We start from the raw sequence: 21,008 nt of genomic DNA, 5'->3' as shown, positions 1-21,008 counted from the left end.
AAACAAAAAAAACAAACTTACTTACATGTGCTGTGCAGTGGTTCGCACAGAGCAGCCTCAATCCTCGATCCTCCCCTTCTCAGGTCCCCGCCAGCACTCCTGGCCCCTCCCTTCTGCTAAGTGCTCCCACAGTATGTCCATTCACACACAGAGCTGCAGCTCGGCCCCACCCCCTCTCTCTCTATGGTATAGTGTGTGAATAGGAACATATAACAAACATATAGTGGGGTTTTCTTGAATTTGACTGCAAAGTGGAAATACACTGTAAGGATCGTACATAGACATGCAGAAATGGTGGCGAGGGTTGTACAAAAAACTGTTGTTTTTTCAACTTTTTTTTTCAATTTTCTAACCTGCATCTGCTTTTATTTTATTTGCTCAAATAGATAAGATTCTCTCTTTGCTCAGAAAAAAATAGCTGTGTAGCTCTTGTAACTTGTTGGTCTCTTATCAGAATTTCTGTTTCAAAAATTTTTTTTTGAGGGGTTATAATGTTATTACAGAGTAAGAATTTGTACCAATTATAGCAAATTGAAGAGTACATCGCCAAAGACTGAAGGCATGCAACTGTATAGCTACTTACAATGTAAGTGCATAGCTTTTCCTAGTAGTGGTTGACTTTGGCAGACAGAGGCTTTCTTTAGTAGTCAAGAATGAGGTTCCTGTGTAGGGTAATGGTAATATGGGGAGTATAAAGTTGCATCAAGCTCTACATATTGCCCCAGTGATGGGGTACTTAGCGTATGACCATAGAGCACAGGCCATATTGAGAGAGATTATGGTTGGCGGTGTAGAGAGCAGGTTAAGCAAATTGTCAAGGTAGAAAGGTAGAAAAGAATTAGAGAAGAAAACAAGATGTTGGTGGGGAAGGCATTGATAGAGGTGTCAGCAGGGCCGTGGATAAGGGGGTACCACCAGTCCTCCTGTAGGGGGCCCAGGCCAGCAGGGGGGCCCAGGTAGCTAGGTGAATCAGATGTAGGCAGGGAGGGTGATCAGAACAGCGGAGAGGTGATTACTGGTGATGTGCGGCAATTACTGGGGCCAATCCCCTGTATGGCTCTCTCTGCAGCAGCTGAAATGTGGCTTCTCCTCTCCCTCCTGTTGGCTTTTAGCTGCTGTAGAGAGAGCCATACAGGGGATTGGCCCCAGTAATTGCCGCACATCACCTTCCTTGTGCATCATATGTTGCCCCCTGTTACCCAGGCCCCCCACCCCCACAGTGCTGCCGGTTACCCTCCTTTCCTTCCCACCAGCAGCTGCAGGCACTAGGAAAATCGGATCCTTCAGGATGGAGAGTGGGGGAAGGTTCCAATAAATATGTCACATTTATTAGCCCCTTCCTTTCCTGAATGAACAGAATGAGCGATCAGTACTGATTACTCGCTGTGTTCATTCATAATTGAAGTACAGTAAACTGTGTTTTTTTTGGAGGGGGCCTGTCAGATTGGCTATATGGGGCCCCGTGTTTTTTAACAGCAGCCCTGGGTGTCAGTAAGGAGTGGGAAGGAAACCCGGGAGTTAATCCTTGTCATCATAGCAGAATGGTAATAGTAACCACATTATTTCAGCCCCCATTTTCCTGCCATGTGCCAGTACAAGTTTGGTGCTCGTAGTCTGCCTACAAAGAACTTGGAATCATTTGTATTTGGTGACTAGTTTTCTTTTACCCTCTAGGCTTGGTAATGGTGGAGGGGACAGGTGAACTATCTAAGGACTGATTGTTGAACCTTTTCTTAATGAGGTCCACTCCACTGCTGAGAAGTCACAAGATCAGTCACTCGCTGTTTGTCACTCTATACTTTACGTCTCCTGCCGGCAAATGTGCGATATGTATGTCTTTCACATCTATGACACAACCTTGCTGAACCAACATAGCTAAGGGTCTTATTATAGGTTCAGACGGGCAGCTGAGAGCCACTCTACAATCACTGCTCGAGCTTGCCCTTCATGCCAGAGTCCTAAGATTCTATCACAAACCACAGAGAGACCTTCCTGTCTTTAGAATTAGAAATGATTTCTCCTGAGTTTGAGGCTTGTATAACTGGGAAGTTTCAGTATGTGATGGTTCTGATTGATCACTTTTTAGAACCCAAGTAGCTGAACTTCAGGTTTATTTTTTGGGATTCAGCATCAGTCAGATAATTGTTCCCTAATGAACAGCTTACTATGTCCTGTTGGCTGCTGGTTATTGTACAAATTCTCCCTATAGTGATGCCGGATACCACACACATTGGTGATCTTCTGGTGCTGAGGGAGTGAAGAGCTTTGGCTGCATCCATTCGCAAAATTGTATTCTTTTCACTGCCTTTCTACTCCATCCATCCACAAAACACCATTCTGTGAAAATAGTACAGAGTTTTGTGAATGGATGAGGGTAGAGCACTGGGGGGATAAACAGTGGGATCCTTCCTTGTCGCAGCCAATTCTTCTCACCCTACAAGATAGAGTAGGGGAGGGTTAAACTGCTTTTTTTGTTTGCCATCAATGTCTGTGTTTCGATTCACCTCCTGTCCTGTAGCTTCAAAAAGAAGTGAGAGGATATTTTTCCAAGGTAAGAGCAACTCTTTAGATTTTAGATCAGCCAATTACATGGCAGCAACTTAATGCATTTAGACATCTAGACATGGTGAAGATGACTTGCTGAAGTTCAAACTGAGCATTGGAACAGGGAAGAAAGCGGATTTAAGTGACTTTGAATGTGGCATGGTTGTTGGTGCCAGATGGGCTGGTCTGAGTATTTCAAAAATCACTGATCTACTGCGGTTTTCATGCACAACCATATTTAGGGTGTACAGAGAATGGTCCAAAAAAGAAAAAATATCCAGTGAGCAGCAGTTGTGTGTACGAAAATGCCTTGTTGATGTCAGAGGTCAGAGGAGAATGGGCAGACTAATTGCTGCAACATTCAGATGGTAAGGTCAGAATTTGGAGTAAACGACGTGTAAGCATGGATCCATCCTGCCTTGTATCAATAGCTCAGGCTGGTGGTGTAATGATGTGGGGGATATTTTGGCACTAGCAAGATGTACCTAATAAAGTGGCTGGTGAGTGTATATTTCTATTGCGAATCTGCTACAGGACAAGCGAGATATTTGTATCCAGGGTCATCTAATAGTTTCTCTGTAGGAATATAAGGAAATCTCTTTATTGGCATTGATATTGGCATCCAACTCAAGCTCAGTTTTCAATTGTTGTCCAAGAAGGTAAGAGAGCTCACCAGTTGCCGCCAAAACAGTAATTGAGAAGAGGTGCGAGGTCAAATCCTACCCTCATTACCCCAAATAGACAAGTATGTTTAAGATACAGGTTGGTTTTCTTGGTATTGCCCTATCTTAGTAAAGCATGCTTTTGGATGCATAATGTATATAACCAATACTTGTGCTTCAAAATGGACCAGAGCAAACCACCATTTGGTATAGTTTTGGAAGGCAGTTTGGTTTCTTTATTGACTAATTCAGAACTGTTGTAGACTGAAGTGAGCTGGAAGAAATTAATTGCATTGAGGGAGTAGGAAAGTTGCTCAAGCAAAATCATTTAATGAACTTTGAGAAGAGCAGAATAAGGTGTTTTGGGAAACTGTAGAATCCTTAAATGTCAAAGTGTTTTTTCTTACTTTCTATGACAATGACTGTTATAATAAATGCTGTTGAGCTTTCTTCAGATCTTTGCGTTCCATATAATGTTGAGTTGTGATCTGTCCAGTAGACGAGTTAGGACTATGGTTTGAAAACGAAAGTAGAGGGGAATTAGTTAAGACAATAGCCACATTGAAGTTGTGTTAGAACTTAATGAGGATCTTGCTGCAGATACAACAAAGACTCAAGACATGGGTTAGGTACAGACTGAAGAGGTGCGAGTTACTTTACTTTTCCAGTGTGATTCTAGGAGCACCTGCGATACGATTCAGCTGCAACTTGGATAGCACTGTGTTTTATGCAGTTGCAAATTTGGATTCATGTCCTAGGTCTCTCTTCCCCCCCCCTACCTTGTGAGCCTGGGACTCTACAAAGACCATTATGCCAACAAAGCTGACACTTGGCTTCGCATTGCATTCCAACTGGTGAAAACACATGGGAATCGTATCGCATTTAAACAGATAAGCATTTTCCATTCAACTCTATTGAGCTCAAATTCATTGCACCACGACCCTTTTTCAAAACGCACTGCGTGTGGACTGTATAGATGTGAACACCTTCCATAGGAAAATATTTTATTTACCATGTAATGCGAATCAAAGCAGTCCAATGGTTAACAGCTTTCGGTCTTCAGGCAGAACAGGAGTACAGGTGATCCAATGGAGACGTGCCTGCCTCTTCCTCCTCCTCCACTGAGAAAAGTTCTTTCATTGATTACACTACTTGTAACACAGTATGTGAATGGGGGAGAGGGTCACAGTCTGGTGTCAGGCTAGGGGACCAGAGGCTGTAACAGTAGTCACAGGTAGGTTCATATTTAGTCAGCTGGAAATCTACAAGCAGATCCCCCTAGCAGATGACACAGGCTCCCATTAGGTGTTGGGTTTAAGCACTAACCGGTCTTCACCAGAGCTCCTGATGTTGGAGATAGATGTTGTGGTCCTCAGGATCGCTCTACCAGGAGGTGAGTAAGCCTGGGTGCATTAGCAGATATAGCAGGTAGGGATCAAGCAGAAGGCTAGTCAGTAAACAAGCCAAAGGTAGGTAACAAGTAGTAGCTGGAAGGGATCAGATGGAAGTGTAGTCGAACAACACGCCTGTGCACAGCTGCCCAGCCAGTTAAGCCTGGCCCACACATATGCGCCTGGAAACTCCATCTGCACTATGGGCAAGCCTTCTCTGACAGCCACTTAAGTGATTTGGTAACCTGTCACGGGCCACAATGATAATGAATATTTTCTCCCTGCAGCTGCTGAATCCTAGCAAAGGGAGAGGAGGAGAAGCAGGCTTCAGCAGTTGCAGGAGGAAAATGGAGAGGATCAGTTCAAGTATATGCCGCTCTCCTGTCCAAGTGTAAAAACAGAATGTGACAGGAAGGTTGCACATGTCCCCTGGAGCATGAGGCAGGATCACCATTGCGACCCCTGATGCTACATCAGTGGTTAGGAGAGGGGTGGTAAAACATTTTTCAACTATGGGGTTTTACTGCCCCTAAAACCACAAATGTAAATGAGCCCTAGCTGTCCTGAGCTCCCTATAAGGCTGCGTTCACACTGATGTGCTGTGGTTTACCTGTACTGCGGGTGCACTGCAGTGTACTTTCCATTTTCATGTGGGTTAGCTACGCTTTGCCATAGACTTCTTTTATATCTTTCAGGTGTGGTGCCCTTTTTTAAAGTGCACCAAGACTCCTTCTTTCAGTTTGAGGTTGAGGGCCACATGAGAGGGCTCTGAGGGCCACGGGTTGAGCACCCTTGCTCTAGGAGGAGTTTCTTAAACATATTTACACCTTATCTTAAAGGTCAACTTCACCCTACATACGGATGTATCGAGATTGCAAGTGGTCCCCCCTTCTTCCTCAACTCCAAAACTGGCCCCCTTATCACTTTTGAATTTTGCTCCGCACGCACATGTCATTCATTCACTGGGATCTGTAAATGAATGTGTGGTTATCAGTGGAACACCGTGTGGTGTTCACAGCACTCGTAGGCCAATGACGCTGCCTCCAGCTCTCTTGCTGAAGGTCCATACCTCAGGACAGACATAGAGCTGCATAAAGAGCCTGATCCAGGATCGTGGTGGAAATTATTTGAAAGCTCATGTGCAAAATAAATAAATACACATTTTTTTCTGCAACTTGTGGGTGCATATAATTTTTTTATAAAGATGGACTTATTCTTTAAGAAGTCCAACCCTTTTGGTGAACTGTTTGTCCAGGTGGTGGAACACACACAATGCTACGCCCTTCAAAAAAAGGATTTTGATGCCCCCCATTTGGAGGTGGATATCGTTTGTGTGACAAACTTCAAAAGAGAAAATAATTCAGATGGAGACTTTCTGTGCCATATTGGTTTTATGTGTTTTTGAGTAAAGTTGTTATTCTTGAGTTTTGCGTTCTGGGCACCTTCTCCTGCACAGCTGTCAGATTTTGACATGTTTGGATCTGCAGAGACACTGTCCACAACACCAAGGACATCACATCTGGTTGAGTGGTGATATCAGTTACAGTCCCAAACCACTGCCGGCAGAGTGGGCAGCAATCTTCCCAGTTTGGTTCCCACCAGTGGCTGCAGGACACAGCGGAATCAACACCGGAGCGGTGTTGATCAGATCATCAAGCGTCACCATGCTCGGTTCATCCCTTGACGGCCATCCCAATTACTGCATGCTATGGATGTCCCGTTGGTCTCCACCAGGAGATGCTACCATCCGTATAGTGAGACTGTGCAAGGCTACCAGTGAGTCTATGCTGCTGTATGGAGGTTTTAATATAAAACACATGCTGTTTATCTCAAGGATTATAACTTTTTATTAAAAGGTTTATCACTTTTCATCATTGGACTGGATTGTTCTTTCAATTTGGATGATATTCATATAGCCAATATTAATCACCAACTGCAATCTCATCAGTACGCTGGATTTCTGTTTGTGTTTTAGATTTTGACACGTGGTTATGTTTGAGCAGCCGCAATGTCTGTATCCACTTCCACAGGCTCCCTACATCCACTTCCACAGGCTCCCTACATCCACTTCCACAGGCTGCCTGCACACAGCTACGGGAGGAGACTGACACCAAAACAAGCGCCTCCTGCATGCAGTATAATTGCTAGTGTAATAAGGACAAATGATGTGCTTTCCCATCACAATGCATGGCTTTCTGCATTGCTAGCTTGGAATCGAGAATAATGCTTTTAGACCCCATTCACACTTGAGCATTTTGTGAAAATGCACATTTTTTGTGCGCATTTTTATGCTGCATGCATAGGGCAGCCCTATGCACGCCAAAGTAGCTCATATAGCTCTTTGAGTGTTGAGCGTCTTGCTTTTAGTGTGTGTTTTTTGTGTTTGTCTACCGTTTTTCCACATGGAAAAACTCTCATCTGCTTGCTGCATGTGGAGTTCCTTTAACAATAATTGGTACTGCAAGCACATTTTTTGTGTTTTGTAGATGTGCGCAAACAATACAATTATGCATGTTCACAAAACACCCAGCTGTAAGTGGGGCTTGGTTACACATCACTGGCTTCATGAATGTTCCAGGCGAGTGACTATCAAAGAGCCTGCACCTCCATCCACCAAGTCAGCACTGAATACCTCCCGACTTCTTGAGATGGATATGAGGGACACTTAGCAAACGTACACTGTATTGCCAAAAAGTATTGGCCAGCCCCCCCAAATCATTGGATTCAGGTGTTCCAATCACCTCCATGGCCACAGGTGTATAAAATCAGCACCTAGGCATGCAGACTGCTTCTACAAACATCTGTGAAAGAATGGGTCGCTCTCAGGAGCTCAGTGAATTCAAGCGTGGTCCTGTGATAGGTTGCCATCTGTGCAATAAGTCCATCCATGAAATTTCCTTGCTACTAAATATTCCACCGTCAACTGTTAGTGGTATTATAACAAAGTGGAAGCAACTGGGAACAACAGCAACTTAGCCACGAAGTGGTAGGCCGCGTAAAATGACAGAGCACAGTGCGCAGACGTTGCCAACTGTCTGCAGAGCCAATAGCTAAAGACCCCCAAAGTTTGTGTGGCCATCAGATTAGCTCAACAACAGTGCATAGAGAGCTTCATGAAATGGGTTTGCATGGCCAAGCAGCTGCATCCAAGCCTTACATCACCAAGTGCATTGCAAAGCTGTGGATGCAGTGGTGTAAAGCACGCCGCCACTGGACTCTAGAGCAGTGAGGACATGTAACCAATCACGCTTCTCTGTGTGGTAATCTGATGGACGTGTCTGGGTTTGGTGGTTGCCAGGAGAATGGTACTTGCCTAATTGATTGTGCTAATTGTAAAGTTTGGTGGAGGGGGGATTATGGTGTGGGGTTGTTTTTCAGGGGTTGGGCTTGGCCCCTTAGTTCCAGTGAAGGGAACTCTTAAGGCGTCAGCATACCAAGACATTTTGGACAATTTCATGCTCCCAACTTTGTGGGAACAGTTTGGGGATGGCCCCTTCCTGTTCCAACATGACTGCACACCAGTGCACGAAGCAAGGCCCATACAGACATGGATGAGCGAGTTTGGGGTGGAGGAACTTGATTGGCCTGCACAGAGTCCTGACCTCAACCCGATAGAACACCTTTGGGATGAATTAGAGCGGAGACTGCGAGCCAGGCTTTCTCGTCCGACATCAGTGCCTGACCTCACAAATGCGCTTCTGGAAGAATGGTCAAACCTTCCCATAGACACACTCCTAAACCTTGTGGACAGCCTTCCCAGAAGAGTTGAATCTGTTATAGCTGCAAAGGGTGGGCCAACTCAATATTGAACCCTACGGACTAATACTGGGATGCCATTAAAGTTCATGTGTAAGGCTCCAAGCACACGGGGCGTTTTAATAACGCTGGTAACATTAGCTGTGTAAAGTCCCGTTAAAAACGCAAGTTTTTCAGCGTTTTGCCAGTTTTTTTGCGCTTGCATTTTTTAGAGGTTTTTTTTACAAAAAACGCTGGTTTGCCATGATTTACCGTGTTTTTCAGCGTTAGATTGTTTTTACAGCTGAAAAAACTCCTCTAGAAACCCAGCCTAAAAACGTTGATAATGGTCTATGTGTTCATTGACACATAGGATAACATGTTGGGGGGTTTATTGGCTGTAGAAAAAAAATGTCAAAAGCCAAAAACAGTTGTGTAAACACATCCAGTGTGCATGAGGACTAGAGGCAGGCCTCCCAACACATTTGGTAATATAATGTATGTAGGATTAGGACACACCCCTTGCCAACCCCCATTTAAATAAGAATTATATATATAAAAAAAGGATTAGTTTTACCCACAAGTGTTTTTTCATACTACTATTCCTTTATATTGGCTTTTGAAGTTTAGAAATTGGATGAAAGGCTTAGCACAAGGAAACACTTTTTGAAAGATAATACATTTTATATACAACTATAAAGATCAGACCAAACTGAGGGACAAATGAGGACAGAGGGACTTTGTTCCAAATCAGGGACAGTCCCTCAAAGGTCATAGTTAGAGGATGGCAGGGGCGGACTGACAACTCATGGGGCCCCCGGGCATTAGGGAATCATGGGGCCCGTGTCCTTGCCCAAACTCAAAAAAGCCTATGAAAAAGGTACCAGGGGCATCTCCTGGGTCCCCCTATTGACCCCGGGCCCTCGGGTGGTGCCAGAGTTTCCGATTGGTCAGTCTGCCCCTGGAGGGTGGTCTCTTATTCTGCCATAGCTCCCCATTGTAAGGACACTACATCGACCACCCTCTATTACCTTTTGAACTTTTCCCAAAGTATTGATAATTCATCGTTTGCTGAGTTGTAATTTGTTTTTCATCCTATTGGTTGGTGTGCAGTTCACCCCCCATGTAGCAGCACTGTAGGAGCACGCACGAAGAAAAGTCTATGCAGCTAAGAAGAAGCATGCGGTGCCCCGCGCATGCGTTCTCTGTTCCTGAAGACAGCGTGCGATGTACGCATGCGCCAGGTAGACTCTCGTCATCTGTATTTACTGACAGCGACATACGGCGGCGCATGCTCGGTCGTGTCATGGTGAGTTCCCGGCAGAGTGTGTTCTCAGTACAGAGGAGTGGGGATGGATGGCCGGGTTGCAGTCAGAGCCGTGTCCTGTGTGCGGCCTCCCCTGCTGTCCGGTGCGAGCTCGCGGTGCATGCTGGGAGATGTAGTCCCGGGACAGGTGGAGGGAATGACAGCTCGTGTCATGAGGGGAAAGTACGAGGAGGCGGGGGCCGGGCTTGTTGGCACTTGATGATGAGCTCTGTGCACTCTCTGTGATTGGGTTGGGTGTGTGTATGGGGGACACCTACCAATCCTGAGCGGTTCTTCTTTAGTTTTGGATGGGGGAGGGGGGGCGGTTACACCCCCTGTCAAGTTTTTATTGTTGTCTGAAGGGAAATGCTACATTGTAGAGTTGTCACCAGAACAAGAGGTGAGGGGAAATCTTCCATCGGGGACACCTGGCCATACATTGTACAATCTGATTGTACAATCAACTTTAGATTGACCAGAGCTGTCATATGAGGTCCGACCTCATGGATCCCATGGATGTCTGGGAGGCCGGCTCTTGTGCTCTGTGGAAGATGGTGGGTCTGGAGGAGATCGCAGCGTCACACCAGCTGAAGGCTCCGTTCACACAAAGTCACATGATTCCAGAGACACTTTACGTTCTCTGACACTCAAGTCGCGTCAGAGTAGCGTGTCAGTAGACCTGATCAAAGTTGCTGCGGCTTTAATTTGCATGGATCCAAGTGAGTGCTATTGAAAACAATGGGCTGCGACTTGTCCTGACTTTGGACACATAGAATCGCATGACAAGTCGCAGCCCTTTGTTTTCAATGGCACCCGTGACTTTCATCTATGTCACTTAATGTCACAGCGACTTTAAAGAGGTCCCTGCACCACTTCTGCACCACTTTGATGCGACTTGAGATCCATAGACTACAATGTCAACTTTCAAAAGTCGCATCTTAAAGTGGAACTTCACTCTGTAAATCAACACTGACTATCTGTAATCCTGCCTGCTGCCAGCATAAGAATCTCATATTTACTTGTATTAAACTTCTTTTTATGCATTTCTTCAGTTACTTCCTGGTTTCCATGCCTAGGCAAATGATGTCAGGAGGAGGGAGTGAGGGTTCTCAGCTCAGCCAATGCCTGATCTAAGGGCAGATGGATTCCAGGAAGTAAATGCTACATGAATCATCTGCCCTTACTCAAGATGGCCACTGCCAGAAATGCTAGGGGGATGTTTTTTAAATTGATTTCTCAGCAAAAGTATGGAGATGTGGATGGATGGGGGAGTTCGCTTTGAATATTAATAATGAATTTAATAGCATTTTTGGTTTGTGGTGCTCAGATGAGTGGAGTTCCACTTTATCCACCTTTAATACCGGGCACTTTCACTCCCTTTGTGCCCAGGCCAACTTTCAGCCCTGTTGCACTTTGAATGACAATTGCGCATCATGCAACACTGTAGCCATATGCAATTTTTATCTTTTTCTAGACAGCTTTCTTTTGGTGGTATTTAATCACCACTGGGGTTTTATTTTTTACGAAACAAAAGAAAAAAGACAACATTTTGAAAAAAAAAAGTTTTTCTTAGTTTCTGTTATGAAATTTTGCAATTAAGTCATTTGTATTCTTCACTGATGGGCCCTGATAGGCGGCACTGATGGGCCCTGATAGGCGGCACTGATGGGCACTGATAGGCGGCACTGATGGGACTACAATGTTAATCAGTGCCCTAATTATCAGTGTAAGCCCTGGTTCACACTGAATGCGGCTTTGAAAACATGCTAGTTTTTCTTAGTTTCTGTTATGACATTTTGCAATTAAGTCATTTGTATTCTTCACTGATGGGCCCTGATAGGCAGCACTGATGGGCACTGATAGGCAGCACTGATGGGCACTGATAGGTGGAACTGATAGGCAGCACTGATGGGCAGAACTGATAGGCGGAACTGATGGGCACTGATAGGTGGCACTGATGGGACTACAATGATAATCAGTGCCCTAATTTTCAGTGTAAGCCCTGGTTCACACTGAATAGCGCAGGAAAAAGTCGCACCAATTTGAACAGTTCCATAGGCACAAATAGGGTTGAACTGACAAACTGCATTGGTGTGATTGGGGGTGAAATGTCCCCTGTCAGAATTGCCAGTTACTGGCTCTCCTCACAGCTGATCACATGGTAAAGGGCTGCTGTGATTGGCCCTTTACTGCGATCACAGAGCATGCTGGATGCACGCCCTCCCAGAACTGGATGACTGTGCTGTGGCCGTCATTTGGCTATAGCGAGGTTGGGAAGTGGTTAATGTTATCAATGCAACAGTTGTGCAGAAGTTAACAGCCCAAGTCGCACCCATCTAAAGTTTCATTAATGTCGCGATGGAAATCGCACAACTTTGGAGTCGCACAAATGTGAATGGAGCCTGAAGCTGAACTAAAGTTCCATTATAATACACTGTGAGCAGGCAGGAGAGACCTGGAGTGCAATAAAACACATCTACCTGCCCGCTCACAGCCAACCCCAGACTGTACATTGAACTATGCATGCGCAGCTTACAGCGGCTGGGCCAATCCTGTGTGCCGGGATGACTGGCTCCTGTAAATGTGCAGGAGTGACATCATCCTGTGCTGGCCAATGAAGATGGCCCAAACCTGGCACACAGGAGATGAAAGTGAGGGAGTGTTGGAAAGGTGAGTTTTCCTCCCATTAGTTCCACTTAAACCACTTCATGCCAGGTGACATACCCAGACGTCGCTGGACTTTGATTATATGGGGGTGATGCCTGCAGCTGCCGGCATCATCCCAGTATCGGTTTTCTCAGCCAGCGGTCGGCTTTCTTGTAAAAGTAGTCCTAACTGCTAATTTCAGCAGCTTTCTCATGCTCTCCCATTACATTGGGTGATCCTAGTGGGCAGCCGGCGGTTCTGCAGGCAGGCCATAGAGATGATCAGGAACCAGAAAAGCCCCAATCATCTCTATGGTCCGAGAAACCAGAAGCGAGTATTTCATCACTTCTGCGTTCACCAGATGTAAACAGCGCTATTTTTAAATTGGGAAAGTGCCTGATAACGGGGATCTCGGTGTGATCAGATACTGCTGTGGGCAAAGGAGGGATCTGGAGTCTATTACACCCCAGATCTCTCACTAAAGAGTACCTGCCACTGCCTGTTGTTATAAGGGATGTTTACATTCCTTGTGATAACAATAAAACTGATCATTAAAATTTTTAAAGGAACAGTATTGAAAAAAGGAAAATGTAAAGCTCCCCCATGCTTGTGTGCAAAGGTGAACGCATGTATCTATGTAAAGAGCAGAACGAGATATACCCGTGCTCGAATCCCAATAGCTTGTACATGCTTTTATGTATCAGGCACTGAAGGGGTGTGACCACATGTAACACTAAAAACCCTGGAGGAACCCTCTGCACACTGCTAATATTACTAATCCAGAGGGTTCCTCCAGGATTTCTTGTATGTAAATGGCAATTGCACCACACATGTGAGGTATCAGCACAAACATCCGATCAAGGGGGGTAAATCTAAAGCAGTAATCTGTATACGCTTTCAATGTGTTGCCTATGGATAATAAAATGTACATATTTGTTTGCTGTTGCACAGACATGCACAATTTTAAAGTGTGACATATTTGGTATCAATTTACTCGGTGTGACATCACCCTTTATATTTTACCAAACAATTGGGTATATTGTATTTTTGTGCATTAAAGAGCATTAAAGAGTAACTCCACTTTTGTGGGAAAAAAATTAGCAAATGAAAAAAAATAAAACAGTGTATACAATTGCAGCACTATTTCCTAAGTCCTATTGTAATTCAATGGTATTAAAATGTCCTTTCTTTTTCAACCTGCAGTGCTGTCACTTTCTGTAAAATTCATATCAATGTGGCAACCTGGAGGCGTTCTGTACACAGATGGTGTACAGAACACCCCCCCAGAAACATCTTTATCTGCTTGTGTAGTTGGCTCACTGATTTTCCCAGAAGTCTGCACTAAGATAGAAGTCAGATTTTGGGCATCCCCTGCAACAAAGTGTCATTTTTGGTGAGATACTCCAAAAGGGAAAATAGTATTTAAAGGGATGCAGACCCTGCCGCTTTCCTCTTTGGAACCCTGCAAATGCTGCACCTGATTGATAATTATGATATCACTCCTATATAAATTCACTCCGTACATGGACACAGACAAACAAGCAGCTATTTGTCCAGAATAAAAAAACATCTGCAATGTTTGTTAAAGTCCTTGCAAAACACACAGAGGAATGTTTTTCTTTTCTCAACAAAAGTGGATTTACTCTTTAAAGTGTACTTTTTCCAAAACAATTGTGTTTGAAAAACTGCTGCTCAAATACCATGTGACATAATAAAAAAATTAGTAAAATGCACCATTTTATTCTCTAGGGCCTCTGCTAAAGACCATTATATATATATATATATAATATACACATACAGTTATGTTTCTTATGTTTTTGGACACAGGCACAATTTTAGTTTTTTCAGGTATTTGCCAAAACATAGTCAAGCTATAGTTATATAATGGATAGGGGCTGAAAGTGCACACTCTCAGGTTTAATTTGAGGGCATGTACATCCAAATTGGAGGAAGGGTTTAGGAATTACAGCTCTTAAGAGTAGCCATCCTCCGTTTTTCAAGGGACCAAAAGTAATTGGACAATTGAATCAAAAGCTGTTTTATGGCCAGGAGTGGGCTACTCCTTTGTTATTTTTTCATCAATTAAGCAGGTAAAAGGTCTGGAGTTGATTCTAAGTGTGGTATTTGCATTTGGAATCTATTGCTGTGAACCTACATCATGCGTTCAAAAGAGCTGTCCATGCAGGTGAAACAGGCCATTGTAAGGCTTCATAAATGAAACCAATCCATCAGAGAGATAGCAACAACATTAGGAGTGGCCAAATCAACAGTTTGGTACATTCTGAGGAAAGAAGAACTCATTGGTGAGCTCAGCAACATAAAAAGGCATGGACGTCCATGGAAGAAAACAGTGGTGGATGATCGCAGGTAAAGAAAAACCCATTCACAACATCCAGACAAGTGAAGGACACTCTCCATGATGTGGGCGAATCATTGTCATAGTGTACAATCAAGAGAAGACTTCACGAGAGCAAATACAGAGGGTTCACCACAAGGTGCAAACCATTCATAAGCCTGAAGAATAGAAAAGCCAGATTAGACTTTGCCAAAAAAAATCTAAAAAAAAGCTAGACCAGTTCTGGAAAAGCATTCTATGGATGGATGAAACTAAGATTAATCTGTACCAGAATGATGGGAAGAAAAAAAGTGAGGAGAAGGCTTGCAACAGCTCATGATCCACAGCACACAACTTCATCTGTAAAACATAGTGGAGACAGTGTGATGGCATGGGCATGCATGGCTTCCAGTGGCACTGGGTCATTGGTGTTTATTGATGATGTGACAGAAGACAGAAGCAGCCGGATGAATTCTGCAGTGTTTAGAGATATACTGTCATCCCATATTCAGCCAAATGCAGCAAAGTTGATTGGACGGCACTTCTCGGTACAGATGAACAATGATCCAAAACACACTGCAAAAGCAACCCAGGAGTTTTTGAAGGAAAAGAAGTGGAATATTCTGCAATGGCTGAGTCAAACACCTGATCTCAACCCAATTGAGCATGCATTTCACTTACTGAAGGCAGAACTAAAGGCAGAAAGACCCACAAACAAAGAACAACTGAAGACAGCTGCAGTTAGAGCCTGGCAAAGCATCAGAAAGGAGGAAACCCAGTCTTTGGTAATGTCCATGGGTTCCAGACTTCAGGCAGTCATTGCCAGTATAGGATTCTCAGCAAAATATTTAAAATTAACATTATTTATATTCAATTATCCAAATACTTTTGGTCCCTTGAAAGAGGGGGGATGGCTACTCTTAGGAACTGTAATTCCTAAATCCGTTCCTCCAATTTGGATGTACATACCCTCAAATTAAACCTGAGAGTGTGCACTTTCAGCCCATATCCATTATATAACTATAGCTTTAATATGTTTTGGTAAATACTGCCTTTACACGCACATGAAGGTTAATGGCATCACAGTCTTTGTAGGGTTCAATACTGAGATGGCCCATCAGCTTAATTTCTTCTGGAAAGGTTTAGGAGTGTGTCTATGGGAATGTTTGACCATTCTTCCAGAAGCGCATTTGTGAGGTCAGGCACTGATGTGGGACGAGAAGGCCTGGCTCACAGTCTCTAATTCATTCCAAAGGTGTTCTATTGGGTTGAGGTCAGGACTCTGTGCAGGCCAGTCACATTCTTCCACCCCAAACTCCCTCATGTCTTTATGGACCTTTCTTTGTGCTGGTGTGCAGTCATGTTGGAACAGGAAGGGGCCATCCCCAAACTCCTCCCACAAAGTCGGGAGCATGAAATTGTCTGAAATGTCTTGGTATGCTGATGCCTTAAGAGTTCCCTTCACTGGAACTAAGGGGCCAAGCCATCCCCTGAAATATAGCTCCACACCATAATCACCCCTCCACCAAACTTTACACTTGGCACAATGCAGTCAGGCAAGTATCATTCTCCTGGCAACTGCCAAGCCTGGACACGTCCATCCGATTGCCAGGCAGAGAATCGTGATTGGTCACTCCAGAGAACACGTCTCCACTGCTCTAGAGTCCAGTGGCGGCATGCTTTACACCACCCACTGCATCCACAGCTTTGCATTGCACTTGGTGATGTAAGGCTTGGATGCAGCTGCTCGGCCATGGAAACCCATTCCATGAACCTCTCTACACACTGTTGTTGTGCTAATCTGAAGGCCACATGAAGTTTAGAGGTCTTTAGCTATTGACTCTGCAGACAGTTGGTGACTTCTGTGCACTGTGCTCTTCAGCATGCACTGACCCTGCTCTGTCATGTTACGTGGCCTACCACTTTGTGGCTGAGTTGCTGTTGTTCCCATTTGCTTCCACTTTGTTATAATACCACTAACAGTTGACCGTGGAATATTTAGTAGCAAGGAAATGTCACGGATGGACTTATTGCACAGGTGGCAACCTATCATGGTACCATGCTTGAATGCACTGAGCTCCTGAGAGCGACCCATTCTTTCACAAATGTTTGTAGAAGCAGTCTGCATGCCTAGGTGCTTGATTGTACACACCTGTGGCCATGGCGGTGATTGGAACACCTGAATCCAATGATTTGGAGGGCTGGCCCAATATTTCTGGCAAGATAGTGTGTGTGTGTGTGTATATATATATATATATATATATTCCAACCACTCCGTTTCCACCACCCCCCTCTGCCAATCCCTCCACTGGCTTTCGATTGTGCAACGGATCATATTCAAAATCCTAACGCTGACGTACAAAGCCGTCCACCATACTGCCCCGAACTACATAACCGACCTAATATCCAAGTACCACCCAACACGCACACTCTGCTCCTCACAAGACCTCCTTCTCTCTAGTTCCCTGGTCTCCTCCTCCCATGCCCGCCTCCAGGACTTTTCCAGGGTGTCACCCATTCTCTGGAACTCCCTGCCCCAACCCATCAGATTATCACCTACTCTCCTCTCCTTTAGGCGCACCCTGAAAACCCACCTCTTCAGGGAAGCCTACCCCACCCCCTGCTAACTTGCCGACCTCCTCCACTCTTCCTACCACCCCATCCCCCACAGCTATCTCCTCCTGTGCCACCATCCCCTCCCTCCTAGATTGTAAGCTCGAAAGAGCAGGGCCCTCAATCCCCTCATGTTTTGCATTGTATTGGTATTGTTCTGTCACATGTTCTGTCCCCCTTTGTAATGTACAGCGCTGAGCGAACCATTGGCGCTTTATAAATACTGTATAATAATAAAAAATAATAATATATATATAAAATGTATGGGGGTTTTAAGTAATTTTTTTTTTTAGCAAAAAATACTGATTTAAGCAAAAAGGTTACAAAATATGCCTGGTCTTGAAGTGGTTAAAGTGAAATTCCTATAAAGTGAGGGAATCCTGGTTGTGTCACCAGAGCTAGTGTCCTCGTTGACAAATTTCCCATTTATTACTGTTCTGATTTCTTTTACTGTCACTTTTGATGATAAAGATAAGCAGGACAAACAGAGAGAGTGACCCCCCCTAATGGGTGCAAAGACCGCAATAAAAACTGATAAGGGTTCTAATAATCTCTTTCCACTCTACACAAAACTAAACAAAAAAGTGTTACCTTTTAGTTATACTTTAAAAGCTGGCCATACACTATACAGTCTGATTGTACAATTAAAACTACATAGTATAAAACTAAACAATCCTTTTAGTTTCATGTCAGCCAGGCCCTTATACTACATAAGGATGGGTGATCTGAAGGAGGGTGTACAATCAGATTGTATAATGATGGCCACACACAGGCCGATTTTATATAAAATCATATAGTTAATAGATTTACAATTTAGTAGAAAAATACCATCATAAAGCTACGCAGACGTTTTAGTTAGTATCATATCAGATAAGCTCTTAAACTATGTATATAGTAGATGTAAAGAATATACAATCAAATTGTATATTGTGTGGTAAACCTAACAGTGGCCAGACAGCAATTTTATATACAAGTTTTTATCCATTTTTAGTTCGGCAGAAAAATCTGATTAGAAAAGATTGTTTGCTGTTCTATACATCTAATGATCATATTGATCTATCTACTGTCCTTCAATCAGATTTTCCATCCAGATCAATCAGAATAATTTTGATGACAGAGTATGGGGTTGATTTACTAAAGACAAATAGACTGTGCACTTGGAAGGGCACTGCAAGTGCACATACAGCAACTACACTTGCAGTGCACAGTATATTTACCTTTAGGAAATCAACCCCTATGTGTTGTTTTGATCATTCATAGAGATGATTGTATTTTTTGATCGTGTTGAGAATTGTTCTATCAGATTGTTCTGTGTGTGGTCACAATAACAGGGCGATACCCCTCACTAAGAGAGATGTCAGCAGTATCCTGCAATGTGATGTCTGTGAGTTCCCTCACAAGTGCCAACACCTTTACCCAGTCTTCTTGTAGGTTCGGGATCTTGATTGGTAGTGCTGGGATAAAGTAACTCCCACACATGCACATTGTCCGAATGAAGGAGAATGGTCAGGTCGGAATCCTGTATTGCAGAAATGACTTAAAGGTCGATTTATAAAAACAAAAATCACTGAACGAGTGTCACAAGAGTTTGTGCCTGGCTGTAACAAATCTTCCCCCACATTTTGTCTAATAGATTTATTTCCTGTGACTATCCGCTCCATCCAGTGGCCATAATGGGGTATTTTCCCTGAAATCCTTCAATCTGGAAAATATCACATTATGGCCATTAGATGGAGCCGACCATCAAAAGAAATAAACGTATTAACCACTTGGTAACCGCACTATAGCCGGATGATGGCTACAGCGCGGTTACCCAGTTCTGGGAGGGCATCATATGAAGTCCTCCCAGAATGCACCCTCCGGCGTGCCCCCAAGGGTGCACACCCGGTGATCTCCATGGTCGCTGTGTCCTATGGACACAGCTGATCACGTGATGAGATAAATGGCCAATCACAGTGGCCTTTTACCACATGATCACCTGTGTCCAATGACACAGCAGATCACCAGGTAAATACAGTTACTGGTTATGGCTGCACTTTCCTCACAATGTCACAGCATGAGGAAAGTACTGCCAATAACCGGCAGCTGTCACAGAGCAGATCGGCACTGATGATCAGTGCCACCCATCAGTGCTGCCCATCATTGTCGCCAGTCAGTCCTGTCAGTCAGCGCCCCCTGTCAGTGTCACCCATCAGTGCCGCCTATCAGTGACCATCATTGCTGCATATCAGTGCAGTACCAACAGTGCCACCTCATCAATGCAGCTTATCCGTGCCCATCAGTGCAGCCTCATCAGCACACATCCGTGAAGAAGAAAAATTACCTGTTTGCAAAATTTTACAATAGAAACAAAATTTTTGCTCTTTTTTTGTTTATAGTGCAAAAAATAAAACACCCAGCAGTGATTAAGTACCACCAAAAGAAAGCTCTATTTATTTGAAAAAAATTATAAAAATTTCATATGGGTATAGTGTTGCATGACCGCGCAATTGTCATTCAAAGTGCGACAGCGCTGAAAGCTGAAAATTGGCCTGGGCAGGAAGGGGGTGTGACGTTTGTCAAGAGATTTTTTTTTTTAGTTTTGTTTTTTTAAATAAATAGTCCCTTTAGTGCTTCTCTTTTGCAATAGGCAGGCTGCCTGTTCACACATTTCTATATTTTATAGAACGTTCTGGTGTCCCGGCTAGTTGTATATCACCTGAGTGTATACATGGGTGCTATGGAAGAACCCACCAACCAGTTTTATATCATAGGGACTCCAGTGGTAAGATTCCATCCCAGCCATAGGGCCAACTCTACTCTCATTGTCTTATGCAGGCCATAGACGGGTCGAAAATCGGCCGATTTCTCTTTAAAAAAACGAACAATCGGTCCTTCAAGCGGCCGACGTTACCAGCAACGGTAAAAAAAATCCGCCGATATTCATCCCGTCTACAGCCGGCAAAAAGTGTCCCTGCAGAGAGCTCCGCTATTTCTTTGACAGTTCCTTGACATTTATAGCGGTTGCAACAATGTATCTATTTGTATCCATTTAGGATACAGATGTTTTTATTTGGAAACAGATACAATGTTGCAACCACTATAAATGTCAAGGAACTGTCAAAGAAATAGCGGAGCTCTCTGCAGGGACACTTTTTGCTGGACTGGAATTCCTCTTCTTCCTCATCCTCTTCTTCCTCATCATCTTCTTCTTCTTCCTCATCCACCTCTTCCTCTTCTTCTTCATCCTCTTCTTCTTCATCCTCTTCTTCTTCATCCTCTTCCTCTTCTTCATCCTCTTCCTCTTCTTCATCCTCATCCTCTTCTTCTTCTTCCTCTTCTTCCTCTTCTTCATCTTCTTCTTCCTCTTCTTCTTCTTCTTCTTCTTCATCCTCTTCTTCATCCTCTTCCTCTTCTTCTTCATCCTCTTCTCCATCCTCTTCTTCCTCTTCTTCTTCATCCTCTTCTTCTCCATCCTCTTCTTCTTCTTCATCCTCTTCTTCTCTTCCCCTTCTCCTTCTTCCTCTTCTTCTTCATCCTCTTCTTCTTTTTTCTTCTTCTTTTTGTCTTCCTCTTGCAGGTCACTGCTCATGCGCAGATTTTTTTATCGGTAAAAGATCGGCCGATTTGCCCATCATTGCTGCAAAAATCGGCCGATTTTTTTCCAACTTTACCGATAAATAAAATCTGCCAAAATACCGAAAAACGGCCGAACATTTAGCCCACTAACGATCCGAAAATCGGGCGATTTTATTTTCGGCAGAAAAATCGGCCGATTTTCGACCCATCTATGGCCT

At 43.9% G+C, this 21,008-nt stretch overlaps 1 protein-coding gene across 2 annotated transcripts in view; it reads left to right on the top strand.

The window, feature by feature from the left end:
• The window catches only part of PCGF5 (polycomb group ring finger 5), a 107,559-nt gene that overhangs the window by 15,241 nt on the left and 71,310 nt on the right, over positions 1 to 21,008 (top strand). Inside the window, exon 1 of one of the 2 annotated variants that reach the window (XM_089692759.1) lies at positions 9,583 to 9,641. The exons of the other annotated variant lie outside the window; for it this stretch is intronic. The gene's annotated coding sequence lies outside the window, so the exon portion shown is untranslated. Of the gene's footprint in view, positions 1 to 9,582; positions 9,642 to 21,008 lie in introns of those variants that run through there. 2 annotated transcript variants of the gene reach the window in all.

Source organism: Staurois parvus, unplaced genomic scaffold (genome assembly GCF_062004578.1).
Source record: "Staurois parvus isolate SC_StPar_1 unplaced genomic scaffold, SC_StPar_1.0 ptg000604l, whole genome shotgun sequence".
NCBI lineage: Eukaryota > Metazoa > Chordata > Amphibia > Anura > Ranidae > Staurois > Staurois parvus.
This window is presented reverse-complemented; position numbering and strand designations above follow the sequence as displayed.